The sequence below is a fragment of the Odocoileus virginianus genome, chromosome 1, assembly GCF_023699985.2.
Source record: "Odocoileus virginianus isolate 20LAN1187 ecotype Illinois chromosome 1, Ovbor_1.2, whole genome shotgun sequence".
In the NCBI taxonomy this organism is placed as follows: Eukaryota; Metazoa; Chordata; class Mammalia; order Artiodactyla; family Cervidae; genus Odocoileus; species Odocoileus virginianus.
Genome location: NC_069674.1, coordinates 25,015,430 through 25,027,068, shown reverse-complemented (window position 1 = coordinate 25,027,068; position 11,639 = coordinate 25,015,430). Strand labels below are relative to the sequence as shown.

The 11,639-nt window shown below is 50.1% G+C and overlaps 1 long non-coding RNA gene across 3 annotated transcripts; it reads right to left on the bottom strand.

Annotated features, from left to right (window-relative positions):
* Window positions 1–1,330: 1,330 nt before the first annotated feature.
* On the bottom strand, window positions 1,331–11,597 carry LOC139034702 (uncharacterized). 3 transcript variants are annotated; one of them, XR_011487192.1, is made up of 3 exons: window positions 11,252–11,548; window positions 8,307–10,832; window positions 1,331–4,760 (listed from the first exon to the last, which is right to left on the bottom strand). It is a non-coding gene; the product is annotated as an uncharacterized lncRNA (long non-coding RNA). The 3 variants fall into 3 exon arrangements; XR_011487191.1 differs by having other exon boundaries at window positions 8,012–10,832; window positions 11,252–11,547; XR_011487190.1 differs by having other exon boundaries at window positions 1,331–10,832; window positions 11,252–11,597.
* Window positions 11,598–11,639: the final 42 nt, after the last annotated feature.

The following is an 11,639-nucleotide window of genomic DNA, read 5'->3' as shown; positions in this document are numbered from 1 at the left end:
GGTCAAAACCACAGCAGGGGCCATCTTGAGGCCCCAGATGTCTTGGCACCGAGTACTGATCTCAAACTCTTACTCATCTGGGTTTTTTTGGTAACAGCTTTATTGAGATATAATTCACACACCATAAATTCACCTGTTTAAAGTGTACAATTTTTTTAAAAAATTAAAAAAATAATAAAGTGTATAATTTGATAGTTTAGTATGTTCACAGAGTTGTGCAGTCATCACTGTGATCAATTTTAGAACATTTATCAATAATAAACCCCACATCCTTTAGCATTTCCCCCACTATTTCCCACCACCATCCATACCCCAGTCCTAGGCAAGCATTCAACTGCATTTCTTCTCTAGGTATATGCCTATTCTGGACATTTCATATAAGTAGCCCTTTGTCTGGCCTTTCATTTAGCATAATGTTTTCATAATGTATCCATTTTGTACCATGTATCTGTACTTCATTCCTTTTTATTGCCAAGTAATATTTCATTTTGTGTATGTACCATATTTTATTTATCCACTTATCAGCTGATGGACATTTGGGTTGTTTCTGCTTTTTGGCTGTTATGAATAATGCTGCTGTGGATATTTGTGGGCAAGATTTTGTGAGGACAGACACCATAATTTCTCTTGGGGATATTACTGGGCATGGAATGGCTACAGCAAATGGTAACTATGACTTTAACTTTTTGAGAAACTGCCAAATTGCTTTCAAAACTTGGCTGCATCATTTCACATTCCCACCAGGGATGTGATAAGTGATAAAGTGAAAGTCACTCAGTCATGTCCGACTCTTTGCAATCCATGGAATGTGGCCTGTCAGGCTCATCTGTCCGTGGAATTCTCCAGGCCAGAAAACTGGAGTGGATCGCCTTTCCCTTCTCCAGGGGATCTTCCCATCCCAGGGACTGAACCCAGGTCTCCCTCATTGCAGGCGGATTCTTGACAGTCTGAGCCACCAGAGAAGCCTAGTGATGTTATGAGGGTTTTAATTTCCCTACTTCCTTGACAGCACTTATTATCATCTGATTTTTTGGATGATAGCCATCTAGTGAATGTGAAGTGGTATTTCTTTGTGGTTTGATTTGCATTTCTCTAATGACTCATTGTGTTGAACATCTTTACATGAGCTCATTAGTCATTTTTGTTTCTTCTCTGGAGAAATGTCTAGTCAAGTCTTTTGCTCATTTAAAAAATCGAGTTATTTGTCTTTTTATTATTTTGTTGTAAGAGTTCTTTATATATTCTAGATACAAGTTACTTATCAGGTATATAGATAGCCAATATTTTTTTTCCCATACTGTGGGTTGTTTTCATTTTTATGTGGGTTTGGTTTTTTTTTTGGCAGCACAGAAGTTTTTAATTTTGGTAAAGTCCAATTTATCTGTTTTTTTCTTTTGTGGCTGTAGTTTTGGTGTCATATTTAAGGAATCATTGCCTAATCTATGGTTATTGTTGTTCAGTTGCTAACTCACGTCTGACTCTTCGCGACCCCAAAGACTACAGCACGCCAGGCTCCTTTGTCCTCTGCTATCCCCCAGGGTTTGCTCAAATTCATGTCGATTGAGTCAGTGATACTATCTAATCATCTCACCTTCTGCCAGCCCCTTCTTCTTTTGCCTTCAACCTTTCAGAGCAGTCTTTTCCAACGAGTTAGCTCTTCACATCAGGTAGCCAAAGTACTGGAGCTTCAGCTTCAGCATCAGTCCTTCCAATGAAACACCCAGGACTGATCTCCTTTAGGATGGACTGGTTGGATCTCCTTGCAGTCCAAGGGACTCTCTTGAGTCTTCTCCAGCACCACAGCTCAAACGTATCAATTCTTTGGTGCTCAGCCTTCCTTATGGTCCAAATCTCACGTCCGTACATGACTACTGGGAAAACCATAGCTTTGACTATAGGCAAGTGTACGGTTAGAAAAATTTATCCCTGTGCAACCCACTCCCGTATTCTTGCCTGGAGAATCCCATGGATGGAGGAGCCTGGTAGGCTACAGTCCATGGGGTTGCAAAGGGTCAGACACAAGTGAGCGACTTCACTTTCACTTTCTTGTAAGAGTTTTATAGTATTAGCTCTTCCATATATGATTTGATCCATTTTGAATTAGTTTTTGTATATGGAATGAGTAAGGATCTGTTGTTACGTACACATATGTTTATAATTATCACTTTTCTGATGGAATATACTTTTATCATTATAAAATGTCCATCTTTACTTTAAGTTACACTTTTTGTTTTAAAATCCATTTTGTCTGGTGATACTATAGTGCCTCCAGTTTTCTTATGGTTGCTGTTTGTATGAAAAACTTTTCTCCATCCTTTTAATTTAAATCTATTCGTATCTTCAGAGTATGCTTCTTATAGACAGTATTTTGCTGGATCTTGTTTTTAAATCTGGTCTGATGATCTCTGCCTTTTGATTGGACTGTTTAATTCATTCACATTACTAATATAGTTGTATTTGCATTTGTGATTTTACTTGTTTTCTAAATATATCATTCCTATTTTTGTTCCTCTGTTTCTCCTAGACTGCCTCCTTTTGCATTAAGTGATTTTTTTTTTTTTTTGCCATGCTGCTTGGCAGGTAGGATCTTAGTTCCCCAGGTAGGGACTGAACCCATGGCCCCTGCATTGGAAGCATGGAGTCTTAACCAATGGCCTACCAGGCAAGTTACAAGTCAGTATTTCTTGTATATCATTTTAATTATTCCTTTAATGATTTTTAAAAAAAAAAACTTGTTTCTTACTTTCTTAGTGGTTATTCTAGGGCTTACTTGTGGACAGTTTACTGTCTTCCTGTCCCATCCAGGTAAGTTGTCCCTAGGAAAGGTCCTGGGCAGAGCAAGTGGGCAGGAGAGCTGCCTGAAGAAAGGTGGCCTTAGAGATGGGCCACAGGCGGGAGGACTGAGCCAGGGAGACGGCCACAGGGTGGTGGCCCCAGGATACAGGCTGCAGTTGTGATGGCGCTTTGTGGGGCTGTACAACCTCAGATTTTGAGTCAGGGCAGACAGCAGCGGCAGAGGTCCACATTCACGGAAATGCGCATTGTAAGATCCAGGCAAGGCTTACTGGTAGCCCTGTAGTCAGGCTCCCCTGGTAGCTGCCCCTGAGGCTCCATCCTGCCCCTCAAATACCTCCCAGTGTGGACCCCTGAGCTGGTCCACAGCTCCCCTCGGCCCCCAGGGACCAACAGGCGGCAGGGCTCAGTGGGAATGGTGGCTACCCTGCTTTTCCCCATCAGCTACCAGCCCCGCCTCCCAGGGCACTCAGAGCACGCGGGTCCAAGGCCAGGCGCTGCTCCCCGCACCAGGAGGCCCGCTCTCTAGAGCATGGACGCTGCTCCGCGGGTGAGCACACAGGCGCTACTCAGGGTGACAGGTCCCTCGGTTTCCACCCTGCCGCGCCTCCCCGCCCCGGCAGCACCAACGCCTGACTGAGCCCAATGAACCCAGCCCATGTCCTTGAGAAACCCCCGATGGAGAAGGTGGGGCCTGGGGAGCAGGGTGGGGCCTGGGGAGGGAAGGCAGGCCCAGAGCAGGTTTCCAGGGAGACGGAGGAGGAGTCAGGCCTTTTATCCTGCCGGACCCTCAGGCTCCCCCTGTACCTGATGGCCCACAGAGCCCCATCCTGCTCAGCCCGTGATCTCAGCTTGTCTTGCTCAGGGTCCTCTGTAGGGCCCCAAGTGGGTACTTAGGAAGTAGTCCTTCAGTTTAGCTCAGTCGTGTCCGACTCTTTGTGACCCCATGAACCGTAGCACGCCAGGCCTCCCTGTCCACCCACTCCCGGAGTCCACCCAAATCCATGTCCATTGAGTCGGTGATGCCATCCAACCATCTCATCCTCTGTCATCCCCTTCTCCTCCTGCCCTCAATCTTTCCCACCATCAAGGTCTTTTCAAATGAGTCAGCTCTCTGCATCAGGTGGCCAAAGTATTGGAGTTTCAGCTTCAACATCAGTCCTTCCAATGAACACCCAGGAATGATCTCCTTTAGGATGGACTGGTTGGATCTCCTTGCAGTCCAAGGGACTCTCAAGAGTCTTCTCCAACACCACAGTTCAAAAGCATCAATTCTTCTGTGCTCAGCTTTCTTTATAGTCCAACTCTCACATCCATACACGACCACTGGAAAAACCATAGCCTTGACTAGACAGACCTTTGTGGACAAAGTAATAGTTCTGCTTTTTAATATGCTGTCTAGGTTGGCCAAAACTTTCCTTCCAAGGAGAAAACGTCTTTTAATTTCATGGCTGCAGTCACCATCTGCAGTGATTTTGGAGCCCCAAAAAATAAAGTCAGCCACTGTTTCCACTGTTTCCCCATCTATTTACCATGAAGTGATGGACCAGGTGCCCTGATCTTAGTTTTCTGAATGTTGAGCTTTAAGCCACCTTTGTCACTCTCCTCTTTCACTTTCATCAAGAGGCTCTTTAGTTCTTCTTCACTTTCTGCCATAAGTATGGGGTCATCTGCATATCTGAGGTTATTGATATTTCTCCCAGCAATCTTGATTCCAGCTTGTGCTTCCTCCAGACCAGTGTTTCTCATGATGTACTCTGCATATAAGTTAAATAAGCGGGGTGACAATATACAGCCTTGACACACTCCTTTTCCTATTTGGAACCAGTCTGTTGTTCCATGTCCAGTTCTAAATGTTGCTTCCTGACCTGCATACAGGTTTCTCAAGAGGCACGTCAGGTGGTCTGATATTCCCATCTCCTTCAGAATTTTCCACAGTTTATAAACACCGGGGAAAGGTAGAAATCCTGGGGAAAATTACCCAACTTGTTCTTATGCCGATAGAAACAGACCCCTTCCCATTCATTCTGTCACTCATTCCTTTTCCCATCTATCATTCATTCATTCATGAACTCCCACCATGGAATAGCTAGGATGGCTGGCTGGCCCTAGGTAGAAGCCTGAGGTAACCATGGGACCAGGGTATGCCCCCAGTTTCCCCAGGAGAGTCCTCCCTTCCCAAGGGTTTTGGTTTCTCACCTGTTGCCCCCCATCCTCACCACCCTCTGCTTTTCTCTGTCCTACTTCATTCCCCAAAGCTGCTGGGCCTGTGTGACATGGGGTCCCTTGGCCTCTGAATTCTGGGTGGATTTGGCTAAGGGGAGGCATTGGAAAGAAATAGGAGGGTAGGAGGGTGAACAGATGGAGCACACACACACACACACACACCCTCCCCGCCAATCGTGTATGGCCATGGATCCTGGAGGGCAGCCCTTCCGTGGATGGTGACTGTTCCCTACTGATGCTCACCTTGGGGGCCTGGAAGTTTCACAGTGGCTTTGTCAATCCTGTTTGTGCATACTAAGTTGCTTCAGTCATGTCTGACTCTGCGACCCCACAGATTGTAACCCACCAGGCTCCTCTATCCATGGGATTCTCCAGGCAAGAATACTGGAATGGGTTGCCATGCCCTCCTCCAGGGGAGCCTTCCAACGCAGGGATCAAACCTGCATCTCTATGTCTCCTGCATTGGCAGGCATGTTCTTTACTACTAGCGCCACCTGGGAAGCCCAATCTTGTTCACATCTCTGCAAATATTCTAAACTTGCCTCCATTTAATTTCACCTGCATCCTGTCACAATCTTGCCTCATATGCCTCCTATCTGGAGCTGTTCACACTGAGGTGGCCCCCTTTTCTGAGTCCCTGGGGCAGTCGGGGGGCCTGTGAGAAGTCATCAAACCCCAGAGGCAGTACTCAGGTTCCTGAGAGGGGGAGGAAGTCAGGAGAGGTGCCGCAGGACAAGCGGGGGAAGGGCGGAAGAACCAGGCAGAGGGAGGAAGAAATGGAGAGGGTCGGGGCAATCACCACCCCAGCGTCTGTGATGAGCCTGTTCTTTTACTTTTCTTTTTAAAATTATTTAGGATTTTTATCTGAGACTTACTGAAAGAGTTTTTTTTTTTTTGAAAGAGTTCTTTAAGGCCTATTTACCATATATAGGTCTTTTGCTTCCATGAAAGGAAAGGTACAAGCTAAATACATTTCTTAAGCTATTCCTATCCATAAAACTTCTTTTTAAAAAATATTTATTTTTACTTGTTTGGCTGTGCTGGACCTTAGTTGCCACACACAGGATCTTTCGTTGCAGCATGCAAAGTCTTGTGACATGTGGGAGCTAGTTCTCTGATCAAGGATCAAACCCGGGACCCCTGCACTGGGAGCACGGGGTCTTAGCCACTGGACCGCCAGGGAAATCTCTATTCCTAAAACTTCTTGACATATAGAATTTGGATCTTCTGAGTGCCTTTTTATTTATTTTTAATGCCCCACATACAGTGAAAACTTTTTAGTGTACAGTTCTGAGTTTTGGCATATGCAGAGGGTTGTATAACTGTCACCACAATCAGATCAGGATAGAGAACCCTTCCCATCACTTCATACTGCTCCCCCTTGGTGGTCAGCCCCTCCCCACAGTCCCCCATCCACCCACCCAGCTCTGTTCTGTGACCCTACACCTTCTCCTGGGCCTGTTTCTTATGGTAAGGTGGCTGGGGAGTGGGCAGCCTTTCTCAGGGGCCATGAGCATGCCCCAGCACACACAGGCCACATTGTCTGTAGAGACAACCCCCCGGGGCCTCAGCGTGAGGAAGGAAGCCTCTAGCAGCCAGCTCCCTCTCCTCTCCCAGTGGAGGGCATGTTAGATGGGCGGCTGGAGGTGGGGGGATAGCCCCAGCGTGCTCTGGGCTGGCAGAGGGTGGGATCTGCCTGCCTCCCTGGCTCTGCCTACCCCAGGTACTCAGCGAGGACAGCTGGCTGTAGTGAGGCAGCCACCCAGAACCAGCAGAACACAGGATGTGCTCTGGGGAGTAGCTACTGCTATGTTTAAATTATCATCACTTCTTCTGCTGTGTGCCAGGCACTGGGCTAGACAACCTGATCCCCCAATCTGCCTACTGAATAGCAGTTCTTTGCTGACAGTAGGGTGTTAAGCCCCTTTACAAACAAGGACAGTGAGACTCAGAGAGGCTGAATGCTTTGCCCAAGATCAGACAGCTGAGACCTGACTTCCATGTCTGACTCTAAAGTGATCAAAGATCACTCATAGTCAGGTTCAAATCCCAGTGCCTCGTTTTACTAGTTGCTGTGTGCCTTTGGGGAAATTGCCTAACCTTTCTAAACTTCGGTGTCTTCATCTATAAAATGAAGATAGTACATATCCCTGCCTTGCACAGTTGTTATGAGAATCAAATGTGACCTGTATTTGGTGGATAGTGGGTTATACGTTAAATACTGTCATGGGTTGAATTGTGTCCTCTCCACAAATCCACATGTTAAAGTCCTAACTGCCAGTACCTCTGAATGTGACCTTATTTAGAAATACGGTCTTCACAGATGTAACTAGTTAAGATGGGGTCATTAGAGTGGGTGCAAATCCAGCATGACTGGTGTCCTTATAAAAAAAAGGGAATTGGAACACAGAGACATGGACACAAGGAGACAAACATGTGAAGATGAAGGCAGAGATCATGGTGATGCTTCTTCAAGCCAAGGAACACTAAAGATAAGGCTAAGAATACAAAGAAGTTGAGTAACTTCTTCAGATTCCAAAGGTTGGAAAGTTGCTCAGTTTCCTTCTTCGCAAATGGGGCACGTAAAGATTATGTCCACCTACCTCATGGTGGCTGGTGTGACAGTTAAATGCAATAATGTATGAAAAATGCTTAGTGGTGTCCTGCATGTCTTGGGGGTTCATAGCATTACCTGATTGTGGCAAAGGATCTACTTGCCAATGCAGGAAACGTTAAGAGACTCAGGTTCAATCCCTGGGTCAGGAAGGTCCCTTGGAGGAGTGTATGGCAACCAACCTCAGTATTCTTGCCTGGAGAATCCCATGGACAGGGGAACCTGGCAGGTTATGGTCCGTAGGGCTTCAAAGAGTTGGATCTGACTGAAGCAGCCTAGCACGCACACATGCACACACATGGGCTCCTCCACCCAGCCCAGCATGCAGTTTGCTCTCCCCAGAACACCACGTCCCTTTACAATAGGACCTTCACTCACCAGTCTGGCGGGGCTTCTCCTGGTTCTTCCCCATCGCTTGAGATGGGCTGCCCCTCTGCAAGAGGCCCGCCATTTACTCTCTCTCTCCTGACCCCCCTGACCCTGAACTACAATGAGGAGGCCGGACTGAGTACACTTGCTCTCTAGATGGCCAAGTTCCAGATGGACCCAGGATCCTCGGGCTCACTGCCCTCTTGCACAGTCCTTTTGGGCATCCCTGTGACCTGTTACTGCCATCAAAGCCTTTTCAGTGTGTGGAGGGGTGATGAGGAAGCCCCCGTAAGCTCTTTTCTACCTGAGCAGATGCCTCTTTCTTGTTCCTGTCCTGGGAGTCACTGATGGGCCTGGACAAGCTATCAGGCCGTGTCGGCTTCGCTGCAGCTTTGGAAGTGCTGCTCCGGAAGAAAGGGAGGAGGATAGGCTGAAAGAAGTAGGGGAGACCAGTCCGCAGACTGACACAGATCAGCAGAGACTCCTGGCTCCTGCATGCCCACCAGTGTCCTTATGCGCCCACTCTGCCTGGCACAGGGTCCTGGGTGGGCATCAGAGTGCCAGCTGGCTCCCAACCTGGAAAACTGTGAAACACTGAGATTCCAGGATGCCTGGTAAGGTACCAGATGCCTGGTAAGATACCAGATGCCTGTAAGAACTCCCTCTGGACACCTCTCCAGTGAGGCCTAACCCACTCCCCTTCTCTGGGAGGAGTGGTCCTGCCCTAGGAGACCTCCCCCACCTCTGAAGTCCTTCAGCCTCAGGGCTCTCTGCTTTCTTGACTTTCTGCCCGCAGCATCAGAGGCCAGAGAAGCAGCAGAGCAGCCTGGGGGTTCCCCAACTGGGCCCCCAGGCCTGATTCCTACAGGGCGGTAGCTCTGGCCCAAGGGTACCTGGCTGGGAAGAACCAAACACCTGTACCTGAGCTCTGTTGGCTCCCGGCCCCCCAGGAGCTTCTTGCCTTGCCTTCAATACACACGTGATGTGCTCGTGCCATGACCCCCAGCCAGCCCACCCCTTAGGAGGCCAGAGGGACAGCCCGGACATCCCCTGCCCACGATGAAGTGCTGAGAGGCCATGTGGGACAAAAATCCTGCCCCTGCCCCCTCCCATAGCCTCACACACCAGCTCCTCCAGATCAGAGAGTGCCTCCTCTGGACTCCCAGAGCCGTCCTGGGTGTCCCTTCCCATCCAGGGTGGCTCTGGCCTCATTCCACCACCCTGAGGTCCAGAGGTGAGCTGAGAAGAGGCCCTCTGTGTCCTTTGGGTGATGCTGCCATCCTGGACACAGCTGAGCACCGCGCCCCCCACCTTAGAGGGACAATAGTCCCAGCCGCATGGGGAGTCCTGAGCCCTGGTTATAAGCTTCAGGGACTTGAGATGAACCTGGCTGAGAAGCCACAGGGCCTCCTGCCTCCCACATCGATGATGGGTGTTCCTCATGCATCTAGATGGGACTCCTCTCTCCGGTGGGGACACCTATGAATTCTAGGCTTCAGCCAAGTCTGCTTGGGACAAGCAGAAACACTGAAGTCTACAGCTGGTTCCTGTGGGACTGGGGTGGTCTCCATACCCACAAAGCAGGGACTCAGCCATTCCCACTGCCAGAGCCCTGGAAGCCTGCGGTTTCCAGGTTGGACTTCCTTCTCTTTCTTTTCCTCCTTGTCCAAGAGCTGCATGCTCTAAAGTGAATCCTTCAGACTAGCAGGAAGGATGGAGGCCCTGGCCCCTTCTTGGACACAGCCCAGGAGAGGGGAGGGAAGTGGTTTGAGCGAAGCACTGAACTAAGCAGATTTTAGGAGTGTCTGAATCAGACCAAGGGCAGATGGGAGGAAGGGGTGCGAAGATGAGGATCTGGGCAAAAGGCATCCTCATGTCTCAGTAGGGCACATGATACAAGTCGGGGGACAGTTGGCAGAAGGACCAATGGCGACTGCACCAAGAGGCAGGGCAGGGGCAGGTGGTGTGGGGTGGAGGAGGACACTAAGACACCGAGCTGAGCTAGGAGCGGATTGCCGGGACATTTATTTACAGTGGATGGGGAGGAAACTCAAGCAATAGTGAAATCTCAGGATCTGAGAGTTGAAGTGAGAAAGAGATGCAGAGATTGGAGTTTCTGAGGCATACCTGAGGATTTCAGGGACTCCTGGAGCTGTGGGTTCAAAGTCTGGAGCAGAATCCGTGGGCAAAGGGTGGGAGCCAGACTGTCGAGGATTAGGGAAAGGAGAAGGGCAGACCATGGAGCCAAAGGGAAGTAGCATTGGTTCTCGGTGGGCCTGGGGATGGACAAGGGCAGCCGCGGAGCTTCCTGGGACTCAGGCCATTGGAAGAAAGGGTGCAGATTTGGGAGAGGGGGGACGTGAGGTCGAGAGGCGTCTCTGTGACAGTGCTGCCCGAGTGGGGGACTTCCAGCTCCCCCCTCAGAGTGCTCCGAGGAGGAGGGTTTAGTAAGAAAGGGGAAGGAAGCCCCAGTTGTGGCGTCCTGGGCCACAGTGATGCTTTCAGACACGGCATCATGTCCTGTGCAGCCAGGAGCCAGAGTGGCAGCATGAAGCCCTCGGTCAGACCACGTGGCGCCTCTGCTCCGCCTGTGCAGCGACCCTGGGGCGCTCTTGGCCCAGGTCTGCTACTGAGGCACTGACTGTCTGTTTGGCTCAACAGAACGGAAGCTCCAGGAGGGCAGGGGAATTTAGACCGAGCTACCTTTGGTCGGCCACTTTCACCTGGCGCAGCTGAAGTCCTCACTGTGACTCTGCGGTTATCGTTCTCACATTATGGGCAGGACTTGGGGGTCCTCGGAGTTGGAGGTTTGCCCAGGATGAGACCATTCCTGAGGGGAGAGCCAGGGTGTGTCTCGGGCCAGCTGGATCCCAGAGCCCAGTGTCTCACCAATAAGTTCCCAGAAATGGGGGTGAATATCTAAGGGCCAGGCCGCCACGGGGAAGCCTGACAGCCCAGACTGAGGGACCCGGTCTCCTGAAGGGGAGGTGTAGGGGGCAGGTCCCGGGCCTGTGTTGAGGGGACGGGTCTAGAGTCGGGAGGGGGTCTTGTCCGGCTGCCTGCAGGACCTCTAGGTTCTCTCCCCACCACTCACACTGGGCTTTCGGTTCCCTTTGGTGGTGTGGCTCCCCCCACCCCCAACCCCTGCACATACACTCATGTACCATGGCTTCAACCGGAATCAGGCCTCTCACCACACCCTCAATCTGATGCCCCAACCAGGGGAAGTGGGGGCAGGGGCTGTCTCACCGTTGGAAATGAGAGGCGTGGACACACATCTCTGCCGAGGCTCCCGGGGCTGCGGAGGCCACGTCTTCTCGTTCCCTGTGCAACTCGGCCCCACTGCGGGGGAACTTGGAGTGATCACATGGGGTCACTGATGCAGTCTCATTTCCCCTTTGCTCGAGCCTCACCATAAGACAGCATCCGGAAGCAAGGGGACCCTTCAATTTTGGAAGAGCCTGAGAGATGCTCTCTGTCCCCACCCCTTCTTCCTGATGCCGTGTCTATGGCCCAGAGTGCTTCTTGGTTCAGGTTCTCCTGAACCTGGGGAAGGCAGGACCCAAGGGGTGTGGGCATAGCCCCTGGCCCTGGAGCTTCATGCCAATGCTGTGATCTCAATAGTACCATCACCTCC